General features: G+C 42.5%; 1 long non-coding RNA gene across 1 annotated transcript; it reads left to right on the top strand.

Annotated features, from left to right (window-relative positions):
* The first annotated feature begins 11723 nt into the window (after positions 1–11723).
* Positions 11724–24438, top strand: LOC110741197. The gene is made up of 2 exons (XR_002517002.2): positions 11724–12110; positions 23730–24438. It is a non-coding gene; the product is annotated as an uncharacterized LOC110741197 (long non-coding RNA).
* Positions 24439–25489: the final 1051 nt, after the last annotated feature.

The raw sequence follows: 25489 nt of genomic DNA, 5'->3' as shown, positions 1-25489 counted from the left end.
ATCATGCACAGTACTTGGTATGCCTGAGGCCCTCAGTATCTTTATTTTCTTATGGACAGAGCCTGCTAAGGAGGAAGCAGTCCATAGGTGTTAGCTATTGTTATAAAGGGACACAGCCATATTAGAACCCAGGTCATTTGCCCCCAGAGCTAATTGTCAACCTTTAAAGCTGTACTGTCCAATATAGTAACAATCAGAGAGATGTGACTAGTAACCACTTGTACGTGGCTAGTGTGACTAACATTTAAATCTCATTTCAAAACCAAAGCAGGGTAATTTGTTTATTTTGAAACTAGGCCTCACAAAACCTAAAAAGTTAGCACCAGGTGGCCCTAGATAGGGTCCCACCCTGCCTAGATAGGGTCCCACCCTGATAGGGTCCCACCCTGCCAATTCTGGGAAACAACCTCATGAGGTCCCACCCTGCCAATTCCAGGGGTCTCACCCTGCCTCGAAGTTCCCGGAATCAACAACTCCAGGAAAGAACCTCATAAGGTCCTGCTCTAACCAATTAAACCAAGACCCCTTGCTCAGGCTATAGCTAGACCCAATCATTTTACGCCTTAAGCTTTGTTTGAATTTGGCAGCCATAAGTTGTGTTTTATTGGCTTGTGTTTGCCCTTCTATAAACAGCCTGCCAACAACAGTCTGGAGTCCCCGGTGGCACCCAACGGGACCCTGGCCAGCATGTGTAATAATAGCTCTCTGCTCAATGAACCTCGTGTCGGTGATCGCCATGACCTGCCCAGGAGAGATAGAGTTCAGTTCAACAATTTGTGAGCGATCTCCCTCATATCCTACCAGGCTGGAAACAGTGAGTAGATCTTGGCTCACTGCCTTCTTATCTCATGCTCCAGGTTCAAGCCCCCCTCCCCTGCCTCAGCCTTCTGAGTATCGGTGACTACAGGCTCGCACCACCATGCCCGGTTAATTTTTTGTATTTTCAGTAGAGATAGGGTTTCACCGTGTTGGCCAGGATGGTCTTGATCTCCTGACCTCGTGATCCTCCTGCCTCAGCCTCCCAAAGAGCAGGGTAAATTTTTAAGCACTGAAACGGCCCGAGTATTAGATACATTTAGTTAAATAAAATATACTATCAAAATTAATTTCATCTGTTACTTTTTGCTTTTCATAAATGTGGCTACTAGAAAAATCTAAATAACACACACGGCTTGCATCATATATTTCTTGTACAGTGTTACTCTACCCCGTGGTGCCTTCCCAGGGGTACACAGGCCTGGTGTGTGAACACAAGCCCTCCACAGGACAGGCTAAGCAAAGAAAACACTGCATCAATGCGTCTTAATGTCAGTGAGGCTGCCCAACTTCTTAAAAAAAAAAAAAAAAATCTTAACAGTAGCACCACCCACAAAGGAAATAAGTAAATTGTACTTTATTAAAATTAGCTCTTTTGTCTATCAAAAGACACTACTAATAGGATAAAACAGCACACTACAGATTTGGAAAAGGTATTTGCAATTTATATAGCCAAACAGTGGACTTATATTTAGGATATATAAGAAATTCTTGTGAATCAATTTTTTTAAAAAAGGAATAAAACTCAATAGAAAAATACATGAAAGATTTGAACAGGTATTTTAGAAAACAAGGTGTCCAAATGGCCAGTAAACACATTACATGCAAATTAAAATATAATGGCTGAAATGAAAATGATGGAAAAATAACAAATGCTGACAAAGATGAAACAACTGAAATTCTTACATCCCGCTAGTATGTTATCAATTGGTATGACCATGTTGGAGGATTTTTTTTTCCTGCCAAGTACAAGCATGCTTCGTCCCACCAACACCCCCCTCGATGCAGGAAAATTAATCTCTAACTTAAAAAGCCAGCGTTTCAAAATGTATAAAATAATGAGGCAGAGAGAAGGCCTTGGGCCTTGCCACACTGGAAGGTATCATCAGCAGTTAATTGAGCCGCAGGGAGGCTGAGAGCAGGATTGCAAACATGGTAAGCTTCACAAATGACAAAATATAGTGCCTGACCTTTTTAAAGCAGATCCCGTGGGCTCCTCACAAACTGCAGGGCATTCTTTGAGGTCAGGAACCAGAGGGGCCCTGCAAGGGGCTTTGGTGAGGCAGGCGAGAGTCCGCTGGGGGAGTTGCTTTCACATTAAGCCATAAAACAATTTTTTTGGAAAAAAATGTGTCTGTAACAAATGCCCCGCAGAATTATACCACATCACTGAAAACTGAACATTTGCAAAGCTTTGCTCAGGACTTTGATATCATGCTCTGCCCTAAATCTAAGAGTGAAGAGTTATTCTTGTCAGGTGTCTGCTTTTGAAGTTCCTGGCTAAGTCAAATAGTGCATGAGGCTCCACAGCAGCTCTTAATCAGGAAAATGGAGAGATGATTGTCGTTAACATAAAACACGGAGCCCTGGGACCAGCTTTCTGTCTGCACCCAAAACCAGCTGCTTCCAAGCCCCTCTAATTCTTGGTTCTCTGGGAAGGTGCTAGTCCAGTGACTTTTATCCAGGGGTCCACGGACCCCTAACATGTTTGTGAAGGGAATTCAGGGGGTCTGTGAACTTGAATGAGGAAAAATATATCTATGTTTGCTAACTTCTAACCGAAATGTAGCACTTTGGTTTGGAAAGCAGGCAACAAACCAATTAATGTTATCAGTCCTCATTGTCATCAGTAGAAATCACCGACATTTTCATATATTATAGTTGTTACAGATATATTGAAATCAAGGTCAGGTTCATCTGTACAGCAAAATTGGTTATTAGATCCACTCTTAGACCTTATAACATAAAAGCATAAATAAAGAAGCATATATCAGCCGGATGTGGTGGTTCACACTTGTAATCCCAGCATTTTGGGATGCTGAAGTGGGCGGATCACTTGAGGTCAGGAGTTCGAGACCAGTCTAGTCAACATGGTGAAACCCTGTCTCTACTAAAAATACAAAAATTAGCCAGGCATGGTGATGGGAACCTGTAATCACAGCTACTCAGGAGGCTAAAGCAGGAGAATCGCTTGAACCCAGGAGGCAGAGGTTGCAGTGAGCCGAGATCGCACCACTGCACTCCAGCTTGGGTGACAGAGGGAGACTCCATCTCAAAAGAAAAAAAAAGGAGCATATATATTATTCAATCATAATTTTAAAATATTTTGTATTTCAGTATAGCTGTAATCATATGTGTCTTCAACATTTAAAAAGTTTTATTCCAAGGTGCCCCTAGGCTTCCCTGCCAAAGGTATCCCTGACATGAAAGAGGTTAAGAAGCTCTATCTAGACACAAAAAGGCAGGCCTTAGTTAGGCCAGGGAGAAGTATTAATAGAAGGAGCAAGGCAGGGCAAAGGTACTATGCTTTGATCCTGGCAAAGGATAGCTGGATATGGCAAGGCAATGCCTGACCCAACCTGAATGCCAGGTAGCCAGACAAACCAGGGCAGTCTAGAAGAGCAAATTGCCTGGAAGGGTGCTGCTCACGACAATCCCAGGAAGCACAAACAAGGGAGCCCTTGAGGCAAATCTCCCCCAAAGTACCTGTGGTCACTGTTTAAAGCTCTGGCTTTGACCCACTCAGACCTGGCTCAACCCTGGCTTCATCACTCACCTTTGGCAAGAAATGGTTCACCTAATCAGGGTGAACCTCAGTTTCTCCATCTGTAAAATGGTAATAATACCTGCCTCAATTTTTGTTAAAATTATATAATTTATTCATAAATATGTTGAACAAAGAAAGCAAATTACAGAATGATAGATACTTCATTTATGCAAAATATTAAGTAATACAAAACTATGTTATATAATGTTTATAAAGACTTCTATAGTAATATAGAAAATTATGCATGGGAATCATGAGCACCAAATTCAATTTCCTAGTGCTTATAGATAGGAAATGGGGGGAAATAGATTTGGGATAAATGATGTGTGTTTGCAAGGGGGGAATCTGAAATAAATACACATGGCAAAGGTTAAGATTTGATAAAGATTTCTTTTAACCTTTATTTAAGTGACCTACAATAAGCTGAACATTTTAAAACATACAATCTAATAAGTTTTGACATGTGTATACACTCGTGAAACCATTACCATAATCCAGATAACGAACGTATCCATCATTCCCAAATGTTACCTCATTACAACATGTCATGTTGTAATTTCTCCATCCTGCCCTTCCCTATTTCCCATTCCTAGGTGATCACTGATCTGATTTCTGTCACTGTGGATTAGTCTGAGTTTTGCAGAATTGTAGATGACTGGAATCATACAGGGTACACTCTTGTTTTCATGTGGTTTCTTGCACTCAGCATAATTATTTGGAGATCCATTCATGTTGGTGGGCACATCAACAGTTCATTCCTTTTTACCACTGAGTAGTATTCCAGGGTATGGATATGCCACAGTTGGCTTATCCATTCCCCTCTATAATACACTCAACAGGGCCAAGGTTGATCTTACGTCACACTTATTTTGGGAGCAGAGATTTTTTTTCACATGTCCTCAGTTCCAGCTTCCTGAAAAATTAATGGTAAAATGATAATGACAACAGCTAACACTTATAGTCAGGAGCTCTTTTAAGTGCTTTAAATGTATTCACCAATTTATTTCTCAAAATTACCCCAAAGATATTATTTTAAAAGTTATTATTAAAATCCCCATTTTATTTATGTATTTGTTTTTAATTCTTTTTAAATTTTTTATGTTCCAAGGTACCTGTGCAGGATGTGCAGGTGTGTTACACAGGTAAATGTGTGCCATGGTGGGTTGCTGCACATATCAACCCATCACCTAGGTATTAAGCCCAGAACGCATTAGCTATTTTTCCTAATGCTTTCCCTGCAGCTCCACCCTCCCCCAACAGGCCCCAGTGTGTGGTGTTCCCCTCCCTGTGTCCATGTGTTATCATTGCTCAGCTCCCACTTATAAGTGAGAACATGGAGTATTTGGTTTTCTGTTCCTGTGTTAGTTTGCTGAGGATGATGGCTTCCAGCTTCATCCATGTCACAGTAAAGGACATGATCTAACTCCTTTTTATGGCTGCATAGTATTCCATGGTGCATTATGTGGCACATTTTCTTTATCCAGTCTACCATCAGTGGGCATTTGGGTTGATTCCATGTCTTTGCTATTGTGACGAGATAGATGAGATAACTAAAGCTCACTCTGGTGAGCACAAGAGCCAGGATTTTAAGCAGGCAGCCTGACTTGAGAGTGTGTGCCTTCATTCTCCTTAAGAGGGTCAACTGTATTCCTTTATTATCTTGCTTATTCTGGAGAACCTGTAGTAATATCCTTGTTTCATTCCTAATACTGGTGATATTAGAATATTACCTAATAGTCTTCTTTTTTGTCTGTCTTGCTAGAGTTTCATCCTTTAAAAAATATTTTCAAAATACCAGCTCTTATTTTTAGTTGCTTTAATAGTTTTATTGCTTTCTATTTCATTGACTTTGTTCTTTATTATTTCTTTCTTTCAGCTTGTTATGGGTTTACTTTGCTCTTTTTCTAGGTTCTTTAGTTGGGAACTAAGATTGTTGATGAGAGTTTTCCTTTTTTCTAATGTATGCTATGCATTTAGTGCTATAAATTTCCTTCAGCATTGCTTAGCTCTCTTCTACAAATTTTGATACATTTATTTTCATTTTCATCTAGTACAGCATATTCTTTTGTTTCCCTTGAGACTTCCACTTTGACCCATGCAATATTTAGAAATGTGTTGCTTAGTTTCCACATGTTTGGGGGAATTTACTGTCATCTTTCTGTTGCCGTTCTCCAATTTGATTCCATTGTGGTCAGAGAACACACTTGGTATGATTTTAACTCTTTCAAATGTGTTAAGGTCTGTTTCATAGCTCAGAATGTGGTCTATTTTTGGAGTATGTTCCTAAATAAGGGCACTTAAAAAGAATGTACCTTCTGTTGTCAGGTGGAGCATTCTATGAATGCTGATTAGATCATTTTGATTGATAGTGTTGCTGAATTTTTCTATATCTTTGCTGATTTTCTGTCTAGTTGTCCCGTTAATTATTGAGAGAGGGGTGTGTATTTGTCCAGTCTCATTTTAACGTATCCATTTTTTGCTTCACATGTTTTACAGCTGTTATTTGGTGTGTACACATTTAGGATTGCTATTTCTTCTTGATGGATTGACACTTTTATCATTTTGTCACATTGCTCTCTATCTCTGGTAATTTTCTGTGCCCTGAAATTTACTTTATCTGATGCTAATATAACTACTCCCACTTTGATTGTTTGCATGAAATATTTTTTCCATCCTTTCACTTTCAATCTGCCTATATAGTTAAATTTGAAGTGAAAATTTCTTACAGGTGGCATGTAACTAGGTCATCTTTTTCATCTACTCTGCCAATCTATGTGTTTTAATTGGTGTATTTAAACCATTTACATTTAGTGTAATTATTGATACGTTGAGATTTAAGTCTACCATTTTGTATTTTCTATTCTCGTTTCTGTTTTCTTTTTCTTACCTTCCTGTGAGTTATTTTAACTTTTTTTTGAATCTCATTTTTATTTATCTACAGTGGTTTTTAGTGTCTCTCTGTATATTCTTTTTAGTGGTTGCTCTAGGTATTTCACTTAATATATACATAATATCACATTCTACTGGGGTCATCATTTTACCAATTTGAATGCAGTGGAGAAATTTTTACCATTCTGTATATCCCTTTACCTTCTCCCACTTATAACTGTCTTAAATATTTCCTCTACAAACATTTAGATAGATATCAGCAGATATAGGGGGAGCACATTTTTGTTTGTTTTGTTGGTGGTCTTTGGCTGGAGTCAAGCAGTTATTGTCCAAAAGCCTTCTGTCTTGCTAAGTTGCCCCATTTTTGTCCTTTATCTTAAGAAAAGTGGCTTTGTTGGGACTTTTTTTTTTTGTCTGATGCCCTTAGCATTTCTGGGTCACAGGCTTCCTCAGCTCTAGGTTTGGAATATGTGCGGCGAAAGGAAAACCCAGAAAATTTGCCAGCATGATGCTCCTTAGATCATAAGGTTCCTAGTCATTCCACCTTTCAAAGTCTTCTTATGTTTGTTTTATATATAATGCCCAGGGGTTTTAGTTGCACTTTGTGGGAGGAAGAAGGGAAAGTACATTTACTCCATTTTCCTGGAAGCAGAGGCTCTGATGCATTTTTAAAGCTGGCCTCTGGTTCCACTTTCACAAAAGACATTTCCCTATGAAATAGGGTTAACATCCCACTGCTCTTCAAAATGGAAAGCAAGTTTGCAGTAAGAGACAAGATGATCAGCAAGGTTTAAATCATCTCAATCTGCCTGCCAAGACACTAAAAATAGAGGGGCAAAAAGCTAGCTCCGTTTTCTAGAAATGCCTCAAGAAAATGAGATAATGTGAACATTGATGATTTCGTTGATTCCCTATACAGACTTCAGGGGTATCATTTCTCAGTGATTTGAGCTAGTGAGGACTTTACCTCTGGGGATGCATCTGTCTCAATCCATTATATATCACTGCCAGTCTACACCAATCATTTCCAAATTTTATAGTGCAACCAAAGTACCTGGAGAATGCTTATTAAAATACAGCTTCTGCAGTGGCATCTCTGGGGAAGGCAGAGCGGTGCTGGGCCTGTATATAGCCATTTGGGAACCCCAGTGTATGCCTAGACCAAGGCAAGTCCTGCTGAAACTGCCTCTTTAAACATACAACATTGTTTTGGTTATTGAGATTGTCATAAGTACTTGGTTCATAGAAAAGTCACTTCTTATAAAATAATAATGGCAGCATTTTGCACCGCCACAAAATGCAGATTCTAGGCCTCAATCTGTAGGTCTTAGGTGGGCCAAGAAACCACTTAGCCTCTTGGTCTTGAGTAAGCTCAGCTGTGTACTGTTCAACACTAGAATTCACTGAGAGATCTGTAAAACTACAAGGAATGAAAATGTATATTAAGATAGAACTTACCAGATTCTCAATGACAAAAAGACATTTTAAAGTAGGATAAGTAGGGTAATAACAGGACATGGAAAACTGAGAGCTGAGTGTGGGTACCAAAACCAATACACGGCACTGGCTGCAGTCTCTGGTCATCTGCTGTCTCCTGACTCCTACTGTAAAGGAGGCTGGGCTGGGCGCGGTGGCTCACGCCTGTAATCCCAACACTTTGGGAGGCCGAGGTGGGTGGATCACTTGAGGTCAGGAGTTTGAGACCAGCCTGGCCAACACGGCAAAACCCCGTTTCTCTACTAAAAATAAAAAAATTAGCTGGGTGTGGTGGCACATGCCTGTAATCCCAGACACTTTGGAGGATGAGGCATGAGAATCGCTTGAACCCTGGAGGCAGAGGTTGCAGTGAGCTGAGATGGTGCCACTGCACTCCACCCTGGGCAACAGAGCAAGACTCTGTCAAAAAAAAAAAAAAAAAGAAGGCTATTTTCCTATTTCAGACATTTTAAGGTTACTGTAGAGTCACTGTCTAGGGATCTACATGGCTAAAATCTGCTTGCTCTGCCATCCCTGCAATCCCTACAACTACGCACACCTCCTCCACAGATCTCAAACCTCTCAGGCACTTCATCCCCTTCCTTCAATGATCTCACCTCCCTTTCCCAGGCAGAATATACACTGCAAGACAGGACATACTTCACCTTCCAGCACCAAACTTTCATCCATGGCTGCTCTGGCCATGTTGTGTGAATTAGAAAGAGGCACTCTTTCCTCAACGGTCTTTACTATCATTTGCCAGTGTGGGGAAAAGAAAGAGAGGTCAGCCTGTTACTGTGTCTATATAGAAAGAAGTAGACATAAGAGACTCCATTTTGTCCTGTATTTGAGATGCTGTTCATCTGTGACCCTACCCCCAACCTTGTCCTTGCAAGAGACATGTGCTGCGGTGACTCAAGGTTTAATGGATTTTGGGCTGTGCAGGATGTGTCTTTGTTAAACAAGTGCCTGAAGGCAGCATGCTGGTTAAAAGTCATCACCATTCTCTTAATTTCAACTACCCAGGGACACGAACACGGCCAAAGGTCGCAGGGACCTCTGCCTAGGAAAGCTAGGTTATTGTCCAAGGTTTCTCCCCATGTGATAGGCTGAAATAATGCTAAAAGGTTTATGGAGATGTTTGCATATGCATCTCAAGGGACAGCCTTTTCCTTTAAACTTATTCATGTCACAGAGGTTTTTGTTCATATGTCTTACTGCCGATTTCCTCCCTACAATGATCCTATTGTCCTGCCACTCCCTTATCTTTAAGATGGTAAAGATAATTATCAATAAATACTAAGGGAACTCAGAGACCGGTGCCGGCGTGGGTCCTCTGTAAGCTGAGCGCCGGTCCCCTGGGCCCCCGCTTTTCTTTCTCTGTACTTTGTCTCTGTGTCTTATTTCTTTTCTCAAGTCTCTCGTTCCACCTAACGAGAAACACCCTCAGGTGTGGAGGGGCAGGCCACCCCTTCATGCCAGGAAACAGTCAAGGCCACTATTCAATTTGTCCATGGACTGATCAATGTAAAAGATCCCTGGCTCCTTCCCATCAATATTTAAACAAGCTTTGGCTGGGTGTGGTGGTTCACGCCTGTAATCCCAGCACTTTGGGAGGCCGAGGTGGGAGCAACTGAGGTCAGGAGTTCGAGACCAGCCTGGCGAACATGGTGAAACCCCATCTCTACTAAAAATACAAAAATTAGCCGAGCATGGTGGTGTGTGCCTGTAATCCCAGCTACTCAGGAGGCTGAAGCAGGAGAACCATTTGAACCCCAGCAGCGGAGGTTGCAGTGAGCCAGGATTACACCAGTGCACTCCAGCCTGGGCAACAGAGTGAGACTCCATCTCAATAAAACAAAGCAAAAACCCAAAAACACAAGCTTATGTTTCTCCAATCTTAAAAAATAATAATTAAAAATCATCATTTTCCTTTCAGAATCATTCTCATTTCTTCACAGACAACTTCTTGGAAGATTTGCCTATGTTCATTTCTCTCCATTTTCTCACCATCACCCTCACTTATTCCTCAACTCACCATAAGCTGACCTTCTCCAGCCATTCCAAGCAGTCAGCTCCAGGTAACAACAAAGTCTGTTCAGTCATCTCACTAATTTCTCATCAAAACTGACCTAATTAACTACTCTTCCTGAAGTGCTCTTCCCTTGCTCCCTGCAATGCCATATTTCCCTGGTTCCTCTTCTAGGGCTGCCTACTCGTCTTCTCTTTCTTTAGTGGAAGAGCTCTTGACACTCTGTCCTAGGCCTCTTTCCCAAAGGGTATTCTCTCCACCAGGCAATCTCTTCTAAGCTCCTGCTCTAGCCCCATTGACATACAAGAATCTAAGGTACAGATTTCTAGCTCAGGCCTGTCATCTAAAAAACCAAAACAGGCACATCCATTGGCCTGTTGAGTTTCTCCACTAGAAGACGCCCAAGCCTTAATATATCTAAAACCAAACTTCCCACACATCAGCTGCTTCTCCTGTGGTTCCCTTTTAGTATGTGGTGCCCCAACATTCACCCAGCTATCAGTCCAGAAGCCTGGCAGTCACCCCAACTCTGCAAATTTCACACACTCAATCTACCACCACCACTGCCACCTACTTCCCAATGATTTCTCTCTCTCCCTCCCTCCTTCCCTCCCGTATTCTTCAGCTGTGGCCTGAGTCCAAGTAACCAAAGACAAGAAAAGCGGGCCCATGTACTCTGTGCTCACCAGCCTGGTGCTTGAAACCCTCAACTATCGTTAAGTGGTTACGTTACTGAAAAGGGGTCCCCATCCAGACCCCAAGAGAGGATTCTTGGACCTCAAGCAAGAAAGAATTTGGGGCAAGTCTACAGAGTAAAGTGAAAGCAAGTTTATTAAGACAGTTAAGGAATAAAAGAATGGCTACACAATAGGCAGGACAGCGGCATGGGCTGCTCAACTGAGTACTGCCTGGTTGTTATTGACTATGCCAACATATAAATGAGGGGTGGATTAGTCAAGAGTGTTCTGGGGAAAGGAGTGGCAATTCCCAGTACTGAGAGTTCCACCCTCGCCTTTAGATCATATAGGGTAACTATATACTAACATGTAAAATGCAGCATTTGTAAACTTCCTCTCGTTACTGGTGGGAGAGTCTTTCAGCAAGCTAATGTATTATAATTAACATATGATGAGCAGTGGGGATGACCAGAGTTCACTTTCATTGCCAATCTTGTTGGATTCTTTTTAAGGACGTGATCTTGCTCTGGCCGCCCAAACTGAGTGGTGGCTGTAATCCTGGCTCACTACAGCTCCGCCTCCCGGGTTTAGCCATTCTCTGCCCCAGCCTCCCGATAGCTGGGACTACAGGCGCTCCGCCACCTGCTTGACTCATTTTTGTATTTTTAGTGAGACGAGAAAAGAGTTTCACCGTGGTCTCATCTCTCCTGATTGTGATTAAATACTGCCTCGGCCTCCCAAAGTGCTACTGATTTGAAGCGTGAGCCACCAGCCTTGAGAAGCGGTTTTGGTCAGATTCAGCTGTGAGCTTCTTTAAGTATCCTGTTTTACCAGCAGGGTCTTTGTGACCTGTATCTTGTGCTGACCTCCCTGTCTCATCCTGTGACTTAGAATGCCTAACCTCCTGGGAATGCAGCCCAGCAGGTCTCAGCCTTCTTTTATGCAGCCCCTATTCAAGATAGAGTCCCTCTGGTTCAAAGGCCTCTTGACAGTTCATCCTTCAGTGTTTCCGGCTAGGAAATTTAAATGTTTGTCCATCCTATTCACTGGATTCTGAAGCACAGAACACAGCAAGGTCCCAATAAATACTCATTTAGTAAATGGCAGAAAGGAGAAGGAGAGGGTGATGGGAGGAGGGATGGAGCGGATGAGGGAGAGGAGGGGGAGATGGTTAATCTATTCTCTCTACGGGGCCTCTCTGCTGGGACTCAGATACTGAGCGCTGAAATTCTCATCCGCCACACACAACATGGCGGCTTCCTGGACCCGTGCCCAATTTTCGCTTCCGGGATGGAAGCTTACGTCATTTCCCCCTCTGTTACCCCAGCGCCCCTTGGAAGCCAAGAATGTGAGGGAGTCTTCTTCCTTCGCGCCTTCCTCTTCCTTCTTCTTGTTTCCGCTCCAGGGCAGCCTGACAGAGCCGCTCCAAGGTTCTGCTGGCCGTGGCTAGTCGGTGAGGAGGGCGGGGGGAGGGGCCGTCCCGCGTGTTGGGGGGTCTTCAGGCGACCAACGAGAGGGAGGGCCGGAGCGGCGAGATGGCTCGGAGGCATGTCCAGTAAACTGGGGATGAAAATCCTCCCAGGAACCCGGTTACTAATGTTTTGAGGGAAGTGGCAGGTGCAGTGGTTACACAGAGACAATGATGCTTAGTAGCCAGGACTTCATGGCCACAAAATGTGTGTGTAGAGAGGGCCACCGAAGCCTGAAAACCTTTTCGTCCCCTTTTAGGTTTACCCATTCCACTGGGGCCAGCCACCACCTACTCCTGCCGTCTGGTAAACTTTCCTCCTGTTTCTGAGGCCATGTCTGGCATGAAGAGTCTTTACTGAATAGTTTTCATTGATCACAGTCCCCGTTCTTCCCCTCTTCTCACCCCCTTATTGAAATGGCAGTGAAAATCTAAGTGAGAAAGCACTGCTACAGGGACTGAAAAGGCTACAGGAGAGCAGAGCCATTGACTTTTATTTTTAAAATGAAGATCTCTTTTACTTGAAGGAACTTAAGAATTTTGGCATTCAAATAGGGGCTGGAAGACTTGAAAGCAGTAGAAATTTCACCCCAGAAGATAGGAAAGGATGGTCATGAAATGAATATCTCCTGACCTGCACACCTAGTGAGCAGAGCCAGGGCCTCCTTCACCTTAGCATTTGGAACAGGCTGCAAAGTTCATTCTTCCTCTTAGCAGCCCCTGCATTCAGTTTGGTTTAGTTGTTTTATGTAGTTTCTAGCCTGATTTTTTTTTTCAGGGTGCAGCAGAAGTCCCAGGTAGCTGAGAAGTTCATGGAATCTTCTTATTTGGTACAGCTTTCTCTATTGCTTGTGATACAGTGCAGGGTTGGGATGTGCAGACGTTTCTCAAATGCACTGTGTACCTACACAGCGTGCTGCAATTTGGCTACTGAAGTCAAGAGAAACTGGTTTGAACAACTACTGTTGTGTAACATAGGAAGTGCATTTCATTTGATAACAGGAGCATAGCTTTTGTGCTAATAAAATAAAAATTAGTGTGTGGTCTTTAGTAATTAGCGTATACATTTTATTTATTTATTTATTTATTTTTATTTTTTATTTTTTGAGAGGGAGTCTCGCTCTGTTGCCCAGGCTGGAGTGCTGTGGCCGGATCTCAGCTCACTGCAAGCTCCGCCTCCCGGGTTCCCGCCATTCTCCTGTCTCAGCCTCCCGAGTAGCTGGGACTACAGGCGCCCGCCACCTCGCCCGGCTAGTTTTTTGTATTTTTTAGTAGAGACGGGGTTTCACCGTGTTAGCCAGGGTGGTCTCGATCTCCTGACCTCGTGATCCGCCCATCTCGGCCTCCCAAAGTGCTGGGATTACAGGCTTGAGCCACCGCGCCCGGCCTTAGCGTATACATTTTAGTTATCCATTGGTTCATAACAAACGGACTCAATAGGTACCCCACTCAGTCATTTATCTAAATGAAAAGTTTGGTTAAATTGTGTTGTGGGCATTGATCAAAGCTAATGGGAAAAAGAGATTAAGATGAAAATCGTGGGATTAAATTTTTAATTAGTTTGCCCCTTGGACCGTTGCTTGGTATGACACCGTGATTGATTGGCTACTTATGCCTGCCTGGGAAGATATGGCTCTACTACCAAACCTCTGAACGTAAAAGTGTTTTGCAAAAAAACTGAATATTTTATTCAGTTATCTTTCACTTTATTCCTGCTTAACAAGGAATTGAAAAGGAAGGCAAGGTCTTGGATCTCATAGTTCTTGGTATAGTAATAGATATAAAGTATGAGATGGGGGCTACAGGTTCATTAATAAATATCTCAAATTAACATGTTTGTCAAACTCTTCCTTTCCTGCTCCCAATCTCCTCCTCTCCCAGGGCTCCTTATGTCAACTAATGGTGCCATCATCAGTGCGCTCAAGGCAAAAACCTGGGAACGATCTTGATTCCCTCTTTCATTCCCCACAGGTCACCCATCAACAAATTATATCTGCTTTTCTTCTAAAATATATCCTAAATCCATTCACTGTTCTTATCTCTACCACCCTAACCCAGGCGTCATCATCCTTTACCTGGTTAACTGCAATATCCTTTTCATTTAACCTCCTTGCTTCTAATCTTCTGACCCATTTTCACCATCCCAGTCCATTCATTCATATATCGAGTTCTTCTTATCCATGAGTTCATTATTTCTTAATAAAAGATAACATTTTTTTTTAGTGTCTACCATGTTCCACCACACAGTAGCAGCCAAAATATTTGTTTAAAATATAAGTTAGATTCTATCACTTTTGTGTCTAGAATTATTGTCTTCCCCCACTAATTACTGTGCCCTACATGATCTGGATTCAATCTGGTACCACTCTCTATCCCTTCACTTACTATAATCCGGACATACTATCTTTCTCTCTTCAACCTGCCGAGTTTTATCCTGCCTTAGGGTCCTTGCACTAACTGTTCCCTTTGCTGGAACTCTCTTCACCCAGGTATTGCAGAGCTGGCCCTCTCTTGTTTAGGGCTGAACTTAAATGTGACCTCTTCAAATAAGCCCTCCCTTGACCACCCAAACTCATGCACCCTCCTGTTACTCCCTGTCACATCATCCTGAATTCAGTTTCACCACAACACTCATCATTACTGCTATTTTCTTGTATCTTCCTTTGTTTATTGACTGTCTCCTCCCATTAATATGTAAGCTCCATGAAAATAAACATCTTGTCTATATTGTATGACTGTATCTCCAGAACCTCAAATAGTCTCTGACATATGAATGAATGAATGAATGAATGAATGAATGAATGAATGGATTCTGCTTCCCCAAAGCTGCTGCCTGTCATCTCAGGTACATTGAAACAGGAAAGCTGGTAAAGGCCAGGAGGTCAAATGCTACATAGAGTGGAGCCTGAAGCACAAGATGTGGGCAAAGACACAGTGGACAGGGGCAAGAAAAGCATTTGGGGTGGAGGGCAGAGAACCCAGGGAGGAACATGGAAATGACATAGAACAACTCTACAGACACGTCCTAGACATCTTAAGATTTGTACAGGCACGTGTGTGCCCGCACATACACACATACCAGCTTGAAGAATCTTGTCTCAGCACATGCTCTGTACTTGAGTCTTAGAGAACACTGTTCCTGGTAGAGATGTTTAGGCTTCAGCGTTAAGGAGTCTGATTCAGAGGTCTAGGTGGGGCCCATGTGGCTGTTGCTGCGTAATAGTTGTAAACTGGTCTCATTCTTGGTCAGGACAATAAGGCTGCAGTAAATCATAGCAGCTGGGAGAAAGCAGTGTGGTATTCTGCAGTGGTTCTGTTCACCACCACATGGACTGAGCCTAAGCAACTTTCCCTTCCTGGGCCCTCATTCTGCTCAGATACAAAGTGAAGGCTTACTTGGGCTCCTGTGCAACTTTAAAAGTGAAACTTAACTGAAATTGGGCAGGTGGGCTGCGCTCCTTCTAAAGAGCACGAGGCCCACTTTTTAGAAAATATTAAACCTTGGGTTACACCTCAATTTGGCAGTTACACTTACGTGACACATTATTTCTAAAGAGCCATCTAATTTTATGCCATCTGATGTTTATATTGATAACTGGTGAAAATACGGGAACTTATTATGCCACTGTGAAATTACGATGAAGTGGCTCAAATTTATTCTCTCACTCTAGGTTGGATTTTAAGGGATAAGGATAAGAGAGAGAGAATACTATCAGTACTCAGGTTAAAAAAGGAAAAAGAAAAAAAAATGGAGCTTAGACTTTAATCTTTTCATAAATCTTCCTCATCCCCAATTGTTCAGCCGAATTCAGAAGGATTAGCTTTCTGTCTTCCATGAACCTTTTGGTTGGAACTTTTGTCAGTCTTTTTCCCCATTGAGGCTACCCTCGATGTTTAACCAAAAAAAAAAAAAAAAAAAAAAGAACTACAAATTTTATTCAGATCCAGTTCAGGGTTCCACATAGCATTTAGTTTTTATGTCTTCTCCAATCTGTGATGGTTCCTCATTATTTCCTTGTCTTTCGTGACCTTAACACTTTTTAAGAGTACTGCTCAGTTATTTTTTAGACTGTTACTCAGTTTGGATTTGTCCAGTGTTTTCTCATGATTAGACTGGGGTTTTGAAGTTTCTCCATGCATCATATTGGAGTACATAATGTCAATATGTCTTATTACTGGTGCTGTTAATAAGACAATTGCTGTCGATGACATCTGATCACTGATTAAGGTGGCATCTGTCTGGTTTTTCCACTGCAAAGAGGATAATTCCATTTGTGTTAATATACATTTGGAGAGAGATGCTGTGAGATTACCTTGGCCTTATTTGTAGCCAGATTTTCTTTACATGTGTGTTGGGATGGAGGGGTGATGGGAGGTGGGATGGGGTGGACCGTGTGATCTGTTCAGTCTGTACATCCCAAGTACAAATCAGAGCTTGCTATGATTATGCCACACAAAGAGGGGAAGAAACCTTTGCACTATAACAAATAGCTGGGGCTACATCTTGATATGCATAAAGGAAAATGTGATATGGCATGTTTTTATTGTGTGTGTGGAGATGTGTGTTGTTCGTTGAATTGAGTTCTTCTTATCCATGAGTTGATTATTTCTTAATAAAGGGTAACATTTTTTGAGTGTCTACAATGTTCCAGGCACTATATTAGGCTCTGCATCTCTTATCTCAGTTCATACAACACTGCAAAGTAGACATCATTAGCTGTTTTACAGATAAGGATACCAAGGCTTATGGAAGTAAGTTACTCAAAGGCAAGTGGCAGAACTGAACCTTGAACTAAGGCTTGTCTGACTCAGAAGTGTGTGCCATTTCCGAAGCACCAAGCTTGCTTTCCTACTGTGTGCCAGGCCCTGCAATTAGTGCTAGAGATGCAGAAGTATGAGACAGATGTTCAAGAAGCTCACATCTACCGCACAGGGACATTAGGAAGAGGCACCAAGGGCCTGGGAAGGAACCTTTATTATGGGCATCATCCTTGTTTTCTTGGTGACGATCCCTTGTCTTGAAAATCACTGAAATAGTTTTTCTCAGGCCTTTAATGAGTCAGGGTGGATTTGCCAGGTTGCCCTCAGCTACAAATGGCTGAACAGAGGAGGGAATTAATAGTGATGCAATGCCTGCTCTGCTTGTCACTGACTGTTATTCATCTCAGCCCTGCCATGGGTGAGTATATTATTTTCTCCACTAAGTACATGAGGCATCCAAGACCCAAAGAAGCTAAATAATATCATCCCCAAAGTCACCAGCTAGTAAATGGCTAGCCAGGAGTTTGATCCCAGATCTAACTGATTCCACAGCCAGTGTCCGATCTCAGTGCCCCTTGATATGCCAGGAGTACAGATTCCAGCATCCTTGCTGCAACGTGGCTATGCATCCGCTACCTTCTCATATGTAGAAGAGGTGGTCATGTTTACATAGTGCCTGATGGACATTGACAACGGTTCATTTGTACCAAGCTTTTTTTTTGCTTAAGCCAAAGGATCTTTGGGCAGCTTTTGCTTTTTTTTTTTTTTTTTTTTCATCTCCTCCCCACAACAGTCAGTCCATATCAACAGGGCAAATGGAAAGTGATGATTCTGAGTCATTTGTGACATATAAAATGCTACTGTGTAAACAAATGTGCTTCCCTAAGAGAGATGGCATATGGCAAGTCAGGTCTCTTTGCCCCTGGCTTTTGATGAGAGGGTTTAGTTCCTCATAGAGGCAGTGCTTAATAAATAGCATTTCATGTGGCTGCTAATAGTTTGTGGTCTTCCTGTCTCCAGGCATTTGCTGAACTGTGTAGTGAAGAAGGGGACAGAAAAAAATCCTTCATTCCCCTGCCTGTCCCATTTGGCAGCTCCCTAGATTCTCTCAGATCAGTGTCCTTTCTATTTGCTATTTTTGAAAATGTGAAAGCAAAGTGAGGTCACTGCATTGGAGTAGTTGGAAAAGAAAAGGAGACTGATGATTAGCAATCCCAGGGATTAGGATGGGGAGAGCAGGTGGCAATCTGGTTTATTAAAATTACTCCGTTTGGTTCCTACCATATAGAACCGAGGTTCACTGATTATCTTGATTCTGCTGCTATTGTCCTGCTAGAGGCAGTGAGAATGAATGACCAAAAGGTGAGATTAGCAGTAGATGGAAAGAAAAAAAAGGAATTGGAAGTTGTTTTTGATTTCCCTATCTTAGTTTGGATTCTCCCAGACCATATCCAGAGGCAAGGATTCAAGCATAAGCAATTTATTTGGGAGGTTCAGGAACCATTGGCAGAGAATTGAGAACAAGCTGGGAAGGGAGAAAGGCCAATCAAGGATTGCTACTCCTGTGGAAGACTGGAGCTCAATTCCACTGGTGAACCCTGGGAATGGTGGTGTAGAGCACATATGTCAGAATGATCTGTCTTCCCACTCCCACTCAGGGAAGGGAGCTGAGGTATTTATACACCAACTTCTGAGTGTCGGTGATTAACAGCTGCTCCCTTGTGGTGTGCTGGGCACACAGGCAGAGTGGTTCTCTGCAGTTTAGGAGAAAACCCTCAGGCAAAGAGATGCAAATGCTGCAGTTGAAAGTCAACCAGTGTGCACTGATGTGGTAAAGCCAGAGGGATATGGGCTGGGTATCAACAGCATCTGCTATGTTCCCTTAAAACAAAACAAAACACCCATTCCTCCCCCAGTATTTCTGTACCACTAAATAGCACCAACATTTACTCAGGTTCTTATGCCAGAAGACCTTGGAATCTTCCCTGATGCTTTTTGCTCTTACCTTATGTTCAGTCATGAACTCCATCTTAAAAATACACCTTGAATTGTCCCCACCATCATCTTTGATTGGGTTTCTGCGACAGTATCTTAGCTCAAATTCATATTTACACTCATTCCCCTGACGTGGTAGCCAGAGTGATTTTTTAAAACCTGAATGAGATCATTTTACCCTACCCCACCAGCTCAAAACTATGCAGTGGCCCCTCATCACTCTTAGAATAAAATCAGAAGTCTTTACTGTGCCCCAAAAGACCCTCCATGATCTAGTCTGACTTCATCCCTGACTTCAGTTTCCATATGTTCTCCTCTTTGCTCACAGTGCTCCTGCTAGATGGCTTTTCTTGCTGCACTCCTGCCTCAGGGCCTTTGCATTTGCTCTTTCAACATAGAACTACTCCAGATACTCATATCACTCAATCCTCTCAATCACTCAGCATCTGCTCAAATGTCACCTCTTTAGGAAAGACTTTTCTTAATACTCTGTCTAGAAAAGAGCCTTTTGTCACTCTGTTCTTTAATCTTTTATTAATTTTTCCATAGATCATGACCTGAATAATATTAGTTTCTATTTTATTTGTCTGTTGCCTGTCTCTTGCATTAGAATGTAAGTACCATGAGCACAAGGACCTTGATTCTCTGCATTGCTCCCAGCTCCTAAAAGAGTGTGACACATAGTAGGTATTGACTGAATGAATGGATTAATAACCATTTACTGGTCCTGCTGAGAGGACCCATCTGTTAAAATTTTTCAGAACAGACAGGAGAAACTTGAAACCTTGGTTTGATAACTGTCTGGCTGCCTCTTTTCCCAGAGCTGGCTCTAATGAAGAATAAACACTCTTAACAGAGACGGTTGAAGGTCCTGGGATTACTTCCAATATGTTCTTTCCTGACGTCCACTGCAAATCTTAACTTGTTCATTTTTCTTTTTGTTTGCCTTTCTGAAAACAATGGAAGGAAAATTGAAGGAATCAATGTGCTACATTTCATATATGATGATGGGGACAAAGTGTAGTCTTAATTTTTTAAAAAATGATCTAGAATACAAAGTTGGTTATTTCCCCCTAGTGCCTGGCACATAGTATGTGCATACTAAATGTCGAGTGAATTGGCAATGTCATCTATTTGATGTTCTTAAGTTTTCATTGTCTATTAATTGTTCTGTAGAAGGTATTGGATTAGAGGGTCCACAGCCTTAAACATACCAAAGAGTGGGAGGATTTTCTCCATCACTGCCCCTAACCCAGAAAACCCTTAGCCTGATGATCCATGCCCATTCCTTCTCATACGTACCAGCCCATGATCCTAAAAATAGTCAGTAGAATCAGTTCTATTTTTTTGTGTGGTTTAATTTAATCCATTATAAAAGTAATGCAGGTTAATTTTAGAAAGTTTTTTAATTACAGAAAAGTAAAAGAGATGAAGAAAAAAATATGTGGTTCTACCACCCAGAGATAACCACTGTTAATATGCTGGTGTATTCCCTTCCAGTGTTTTCTATGTGTATTTTTTACACAAATTGAATATACAATTGTATTTCTCTCTTAATATCATAACATAAGCATTTATTCTTGGTATTAATACTATTAATATCTCCTTTAATAGTTGCGTACTATTACATTTTTCCTGTTTTAGACCATTTAGTTTGTTTTATATTTTTTTAAAATTATAAGTAATGCTGGATAAATATCCTCATCTTTGCTGGCATTCCTGATTTTTTTTTTAGGATAGTGTCCCAGAAATGGTGTAACTTATTCTAAAGGAGACAAACTCTTAATACATTTTGTGAGATTTCATTTTGATTTCTAAAACTGTTTGAATGTGACTTCCATAAAAGAGCTCTAGAAAAGCAGATTGCCTCAAAGAATTTACTTCCAGTTTTGCAACATTTCAGACATAGAGTGTTTTAGCATTCAGTTTAAATGAGCACAGAAATCTTCTGTAGGCTGTCTCCTCTTCAGGCCTCTTCTCTCTCTAATAAAACGCAGCATCGGCATTATAAAAATCTTTCTTTGGTAAACAACGTCTTTTTGTGTTCTCAAGGATTGTTTTCCTAAGTCTTTCTGGCGGGTATTGGGTTTATGCCTCGAATTATGTGTCGTATTTTTGCTTGCCTGTTTATGATGTCTTAAGGGTTTAGTTATGCTTTGTGTTTTGTTTTTTTTTTCATTGCCAAAGGAAGTCCAGATTTCATGGCAGTGAAACCGGCTTTTACAAGTCTGTCTGGGTCTTTCCTGAAAGGCCGGGAGATTACCTTGGCAGGGACTGTTCTCGAGAACATTGCATGGATAAGGAGTCTCCTCTCCACGGCTAAGCCATCCTGGAAAGGGCCTTGCCAAAGATAAGCGGTTTATCAATGGAGGGAAACCATGTCATTCATAGATATGAGAGGCCAGGCATGCCATCTAGGAGGGTTAGGATATAGGATGGCTTAGTAAATATGTCTCAGTCATACTACATAATATTATGCATGCAACATTATTGAAAAGAATAAATCAGACATCTTTCTCTTACCTGAAAAGACCTCCATATTTTGTTAATTCTGAATAACAAGATTTAGAGAAATATGTATGGTGTGATCTCATATTTGGAAAAAAAAAAAAAAGGCAAAAATCATGTTTAAGGGTTTGGGAGGCCAAGGCGGGCAGATCACCTGAGGTTAGGAGTTCGAGACCAGCCTGGCCAACATGATGAAACCCCGTCTTTACTAAAAATACAAAAATTAGCCAGATGTGGTGGTGGGCACCTGTAATCCCAGCTACTCAGGAGGCTGAAGCAGGAGGATCACTTGAACCCAGGAGGCAGAGGTTGCAGTGAGCCAGGATCACACCATTGCACATATCAGACTATTGGTAACTCACTTGTAGGTGAAATTGGGCTAGATGAGAATAAGGAACTTTGCTTTATACAACTCTGTTGAATAACCTGTTACAATGAACATGTATTACTTTTATAACTTAAAGGAGGAAAATTTAAAAAAAAATACTGGAGAGGGACAGAATAGGAAGTGGGATTTAGGAGCTAGTTATGTGAGACCTGTGCAGGGTGGGTCATCAGCCTCTCTGACAAGGCTGATGCATGTGCCACAGAAGGCTCCGCCACCAAGAAAAGTGGGGCTGAGCCGGCGTGTCCTTACCCTGGCAGCTGCTAGAAAAATTGAATATGTTGGCATTCACTGGAGATATCACATCTGTAAAGTCTTCTGGGGGAAAAAAATGGGAGTGATCCAGAGAGTCAAGAGTTGCCATGTGAGGGCTTGAGAGAGGGTGGCCAGGAGAGATCAGAAGAATATGCATTAAAAGCCCCAGAATGGAAAAGATTAATTCCGCCTCTGAATCACAGAGCTCTTCGTAGCCATCTGTGAGACAGGCCCCAGGCCTTGAACTAGAAACAGTGCCCAAGGCTTTTATTAACCTTCTTCCCTTGGGAGTGAATGCTGAGGTGTGTGTCTTCAAGGAGTGATGGCTCAGAGGCTACACAGCTCTCAAACTTGATTTGCTTTATATTCTATTTGTGAGTTAGGGTGTGTTCACGGCGAATGGATGATTTAGATGATGATGGGTCTGCTGCAAATATAAAAGGATAATTGAATCTCGAAGTCTATTAAAGACTGTTGTCTTACATCTTGTGGGATGACATTTTATTACAAGGGCCAACTTGGCTCTTGTATTCTGTTTCTTCCCTTCCCTTCCTCCCTTTCTTCATTATCCTTAAAAAATTAGATTTTCCCATCTGCCAATCAGCAGTTGCAAAAAGTCCTCCAAGAAAAGTCAGGATGCCAGAAAGGCGTACCTGGGGGAGGCGGAATTGCATGGCAGTGGGGTACAGGGGCTCCAGAGTTGGCCACTGTGTGGCCTCCAACAAGTATCTTACCTCCTCTACACCTCAGTTTCCTTCTCTGTAAAGTGTGGGTGATGATGTTTACTTTTTAGTTGTCTTGAAGATGAGGGATGATGATGCTTAGCACAGTGTCTGGCACTTTTCAGCAAGCTTCACGATCCACTGTTGTCATCAGGACTTTTGTCATTCTCAGTTCTGCCACACGTTTTCCCTGTGTCCTTGAGCAAATCGGCTCCTTTCTGTGGCCCCCTTGTTCCTCATCTGCCAATTGAACTCTCCGCAGTTAATAACTCCAGCGATGTTTGAAAAAACAGCAAAAGCAGTTGAACAGAAACAACAATAATCCAAAAACCCACCCCGATTCCTGGGTAGGATAATGTCATTTCGCTCAGGACTGCTCTCAGTAAGTGGGCCTCTCCTCTCAGAAGAGCCTGGAACCTCTCTGTTCCTCAGAGCTGCCAACACTGGCCTTGTTCTGTGGTCTGATCTGCTGGCGACCTCTGTCCGCACACTTCTGAGACTGGCCAGGGGCCCTGGCACAGTCACACTGCACAGCCCGCCAAATTGAAAGGCCCTTTCTTTTGAGCAAATAGCATCATACACGTTGCCATCAAGAAAATGAAAGCATTTGCAGTGGCGCGGCATCCAGCTTCTCTCTGTGGCCTTTGGAAACAATTTTATGACCAGAGAATGGTTGGAGACAAAGGTCTTTCTATCTGATCTGCTCACCAGGCTGGCATGGGATCGTGGGGGGCCTGTGTCCCTCTTTTCTGGCACCACACGGATTGATATCACTGCATTTGTCTCCTCTCTTTGATTAGGACAAGGCAGGCAGGCAGCAGAGGGTTATATTTCAACTGCCCTTGACTCTGTTTATAATCACAAACATGAAAGGAAGGGAAAGAGATTGAGTTTATAGGACTGGTTCTTTGTGTAGCCTAATTTATCTCTCTCAGGCAGCAGTGGGCTGAGCAAGTTTCCTTTTTGTTTCCAATGCAGGAAACTGAAATATGAATCTATGTTGATGAGAGAATAAAGGAATTGAAAGAGGCATAAATCTTATCTTCTTGCAACCCTAGAAGATCAGCTTCTTGTGAAGAAGGGGATTATACTTCTGTAATTAACTGCTTTGCAGCTCCTGGTGATGGCTCAGAGCTGAATAATAGCACCCAGCCAAGTTGGATAAAAGACTGTCGGGTGGGCGGGTGCGGCCGCTCATCGTGAACAATGGTCTCAGGGCTTGACATCCTTTCCCAGTGCCCCGTGCTCAGAGAGTCCAACCAGGAGATATTTGTTCCCTGTCTATCAACATTCACAGCAGAGAATAAAATTCCAGAACAAATAGCTCAAAGAGACCTGTTTCACTGGAGGCTGGTAGCTGCAATGAACTGCCTCAAAGGACCAAGCGAGGTTCTACACCTCTTTGTGTTCCAGCCAGTGCCCGGGACCTGTTAGGTGCTTATTGAATGCTGGTTGGAGGTGACTGCTTCTCAGCCGCTGTGCTGTCTCAGGAAAGTTGCCTCAGTTCTCTGATCTTCAGAGTTAATCATCCACACAATGCAGGGGGTTCTTATGGAATTCTTGTGAGGAAGAAATCAGATCATGAGTATAAACAAATTGCTTAGTACAGCCTGGCACATGGCAGGTGATCAATAAATGGTAGCTATTATTATTATATTGTGAAATAAAAATGGATTGTGGACGCATAGCCATTATAATAGTCAATGTTTATGAGGCTTCCCCTATGTAGACACTGCATACCTATTAGTACATGAAAGGCCCACAGCATCCCTCTCAGGTCAGCAGGATTCTTTCCCCCCATTTCACTGGTGACAAAATGGGCTCAGAGTGGAACGATGATCTGCTATGGTTAGGAGCAGGAATGGAGACTGACACCCAGGTCTTTCCCTTGTCCCTTTTTCCTTAGCCCCTGCCCCTCAGTACTGGAGTCACAGGTACTCAGCCCCTCAACCCACTGTACTCTGAAACTCACAGGATCAAGCTTCTGAGCCATCTGTGTTTCCTTTTCTCCTCCATGCTGCATGCTGAAATCTCTAGGAATCCTAGAGATTCTTCTTTTGAGATGTTTCCAAAACATCTCCCTTCTTCAATCCCACTGCTACTCATGCTGGTACAGACCCTCGGTTCATGACAACCAGGCTTCCTACATCAAGCAGGCACCCGAGTAGTGTCTCAGGCCCAGGTCCTCTTTCTGTCACCCCTCACATCAGTGTCAGATGAGTGATCCTCACCCCACTCTCCTGTCCTTCCCCCCTGAGGGAGCAACAACCCCTCCCCTGCCATATTAAGTCAGTTCCATGTTCCTTTCCTGGTATTCAAAGCCCTTTAGCTGACCCACCCAAACTTGTCTTCCTACTCACAGTCAGAACCTTGGGTCCAGCTGAGCCTGTCTCAGTTGCCCTCAGGCAGGCACCCGCAGCCACTCTGTGGGCTCAAAGGATTAGACCCTTGATAAAGACTCAAATGTCCGCATTCAGTGCACAGTTAAGTGTTTAACAGAGTTATGGAACATCGAGATCATGTCTTCCATTCACCCACCCATTTTACAGATGGAACCCAAGGTCCAGAGAAGCTCAATATCATGCAGTGAATTAGTTTCAGAACCAAGTCTCAAAGCTAGGCCTTTAAGCTTAGAATTCAGCGTTCTTCCATTGGGTCAATAGGCCATACCACCTTCAGTAATGACTGGCTGCCCGTGGCTGGCAGGGGCAATTTATTTAGTCCTCAGTCTACATATG

This window comes from Papio anubis, chromosome 12, assembly GCF_008728515.1.
Source record: "Papio anubis isolate 15944 chromosome 12, Panubis1.0, whole genome shotgun sequence".
Lineage (NCBI taxonomy): Eukaryota > Metazoa > Chordata > Mammalia > Primates > Cercopithecidae > Papio > Papio anubis.
Note: the sequence above shows the minus strand (reverse complement) of the source record. Positions and strands in the feature narration are given on the sequence as shown.